The sequence below is a fragment of the Schistocerca nitens genome, chromosome 10, assembly GCF_023898315.1.
Source record: "Schistocerca nitens isolate TAMUIC-IGC-003100 chromosome 10, iqSchNite1.1, whole genome shotgun sequence".
NCBI lineage: Eukaryota > Metazoa > Arthropoda > Insecta > Orthoptera > Acrididae > Schistocerca > Schistocerca nitens.
Genome location: NC_064623.1, coordinates 100,651,471 through 100,655,112, shown reverse-complemented (window position 1 = coordinate 100,655,112; position 3,642 = coordinate 100,651,471). Strand labels below are relative to the sequence as shown.

Sequence of the window (3,642 nt, the reverse complement as noted above, 5' to 3'; positions counted from 1 at the left end):
TTGAAATAAAGCAACATCTGTGAGGCAATTGTTTGTGGACAATAACATTCCTGAAATGGACTCGCCTGTCCAAACTCCCTACCTGAACCCAGTGCTCCAGACCCCAGTATCCAACATCACATCACTCCCTTCCCTGGTTTCCACTGCAGAGGAAGATTGGGCAGACATTCCTCCACAGCCACTCGGCCACCTTGTAGAAAGTGTTCCCAGCTGTGTGGAAGCCGTCATAAAGGCAGGGAGTGGACACACCCCATACTAATGTCCACCATTAGATATCCAGGTGTCTTTGGTCAGATAGTGCAATGTGAACAACAATGTGCTGCTCTCAGTTGATGTACAGTGGAATCTTTTTAGTCCAGACTAGTTAGAGCCGTCGGTCATCTGGGTTATTGCAAATCAGGTAGTCCATAAATTCAGCATGCCATAAACACACAACTTATATTTATTTTCACGCAGATACACAGGTCTCATATTGCTTGTCATAAATTATTGCCACATACTGAAAAGAAACACTGAGTTTTATACACTGAAGCGCCAAAGAAACTGGTTTAGGCATGCGTATTCAAATACAGAGACATGTACACAGACAGAATATGGCGCAGTTGTTAGATCGGTTACTGCTGCTACAATGGCAAGTTACCAAGATCTAAGTGAGTTTGAACATATAGTCGGCGCACGAGCGATGGGACACAGCATCTCCGAGGTAGCGATGAACTGGGATCTTCCCATATGACCATTTCACTGCGAATACCCAGAATCCAGTAAAACATCAGATCTCCAACATAGCAGCAGCCGGAAAAAGATTCCACAAGAAGGGGACCAACCGAAGAGAATCGTTTAACGTGACAAAAGTGAACTCTTCCGCAAATCGCTGCAGTTTTCACTGCTGGGTCATCAACAAGTGTAACAACTCAACAAAACAGCATCCATATGGGCTTTTGGAGCTGAAGGCCCACTCATGTACCCTTGATGAGCACACGAGACAGACCTTTACACCTCGCCTGGGCCCTTCAACACCGACATTGACTGTTGACGACTGGAAACATGTTACCTGACCGTACGAGTCTCGTTTCAAATTTTATCGAGCTGGTGGATATACAAAGGTATAGAGACAACCTCATGAGACACGTACATAAGCATCCTGTCTGACAACCTGCATCCATTCATGTCCATTGTGCATTCCGACGGGGAGTTCCAGCACGATAATGCGACACCCCACATGCCTAGAATTGCTACAGAGTGGCTCCAGGAAAACTCTTCTCAGTTTAAATACTTCTGCTGACTCCAAACTCCCCAGACATAAACATTATTGAGCATATCTGTTATGGCTTGTAACGTGCTGTTCAGAAAAGATGTCTATCCCTTCGCACTCTTACGAATTTATGTACAACCTTGCAGCATTCATGGTGTCAATCCCCTCCAGACATTTGTCGAGTCCGTGCCACATTGTGTTGCCGCACTTCTACGTGTTCGCGTGGGCACTACACGATGCTAGGCTGGTGTACCAGTTTCTTTGGCTCTTCTGTGTATAAAGGTATAATCAGTAAGTTTCTTTTGAACCAGTTTCGTATTTCGTTGAACAGTGCGATCACACAGTCGTTTCAACAGCACAAGTATGGCTGAATTGCTTCTGCCAGACATTCCAAATAAACCATTATATTTTGTCCAGCTCCGTTGTTCGTTGTGTATGTGTCATAATGTCTTCAGACTGAGCGCCAAGTTCGTCAGCTAATCCATCATTACTATCGTAATTGCCCACAGACGGGTCAGTGGCATCTCAAAATGTAGCTGTATCTTCCGAAACTGTGCCTCCTCGAACACCGGCTGAGCTAAAACCGATCGTGTTCAACTTCTCCTATTGACAACAACCCGATTTTTCTCCCCTAATTTCTTGCGCCCGGAAATTCTAAGATAACTGAAACCAGGTATACTCTTCTTTTTCCTCAATTTAACTGAATATTACAAACATGCATGCAAGAAATTACCCAAAAACTACACCATTACGAGTGATCACACATTAGTCCAAATCAAACAGATTACAGTACATTCTCCTAAACAAACTGGATAACTCATGTCGTACTCCTGGCTGCTAATCTAATGGCGGATAGTGCACAATGTGCAAACTTGATCGGCACAGCACAATAATTCCTATGAGATCTAATGTGAAACGTTAAAACGTGCAGATGCAGATGAACACTTACAGACTGCATAAACAAGCACTAGCAATTGAAAAGCGAATGAAAAGAAACAAAACTATTTAATTATATCTCACTAGTATTGATAGCAATTTCTTGCAATAACATGACTGTGTCGGAAATTAATGGTTTCCAAAGCTACAATAATTATACAAAGAAATGATTTAATAAACGAAACAAAAAATGAGATATTATTCAGAACGTTATTATTGAAAAGAAATCAAAGTAATGTTTCAATATGACAATTTACAATTACGTAATATTAAAGACCATAATAAGTTACTGTTGCTTATGTGTAATTAGCCTTTATGTCACTGATTGTAACAATATCATTCGTGGTGTCAAAACAGTTTGCACTTAGTTCATTCTGTAGCTTAGTCGCCTACGTCCGCGTCCATGATCCTTGAGCGTGTAATCCAATAATTGTCTTGCTGAGCTCCTTGATCGTGGGCGCCTATTACGAATCTAAAAGGAACGCTCGATGTTTGCATGCAACAACGAACATAAGAAACGCTTCTTTCCGTTAACGCGTATTGTAAAACGAAATCATAATATTTGTTACACAGTTTACCCACATTTTCCATGATTATGCTTCACTATTCGATCGTGGCACTGCACGCCTCCCGAATAGCCCAAAAGTACCGACCGACCGCCGTGTCATCCTCACACACAGGCGTCACTGGATGCGGATATGGAGGGGCATGTGGTCAGCACACCGTACTCCCGGCCGTATGTCAGTTTCCGAGGCCGAGGACGCTACTTCTCAATCAAGTAGCTCCTCAGTTTGACTCTCAAGGACTGAGTACACCCCGCTTGCCAACAGCGCTCGGCAGACCGTATGGTCACCCATCCAAGTGCTAGCCCAGCCCGACAGCGCTTAACTTCGGTAATCTGACGGGAACTGGTGTTATCACTGCGGCAAGGCCGTTGACGAATCAATATATGACAAGAAAATCAGTGTATCAATATAGGACATGAAAATTTTTGGCCATACTTGAATTCAGAGTCCGTGGTACGCACTAAACAGTCTGTGCTGTCTGCAATCGAAAACGGCATCTTTACGGCGTGCACACAGCTTACAGGTAAACACACCAAACTTCTATGCTTAATGAGTAAAAACCCAGTTCCAGCTAATGAGCAACGTGACAAAGTCACTAGTTCTGTAACTGATATTTTCACTGCCCACGAGCAAAATGCCTAGTAGTACATGCAGGGCACAACAACAAAAGAATGGTTCAAATGGCTCTGAGCACTATGGGACTTAACATCTGAGGTATCAGTCCCCTAGAACTTAGAACTTCTTAAACCTAACTAACCTGAGGACATCACACACATCCATGCCCGAGGCAGGATTCGAACCTGCGACCGTAGCAGTCGCGCGATTCCGGACTGAAGCGGCTAGAATCGCACGGCCACCGCGGCCGGCCACGGCACAACATTCACATCC

General features: G+C 43.9%; 1 pseudogene; it reads right to left on the bottom strand.

The window, feature by feature from the left end:
- Window positions 1-3,009: 3,009 nt before the first annotated feature.
- LOC126210925 (5S ribosomal RNA) lies at window positions 3,010-3,127 on the bottom strand (annotated as a pseudogene).
- Window positions 3,128-3,642: the final 515 nt, after the last annotated feature.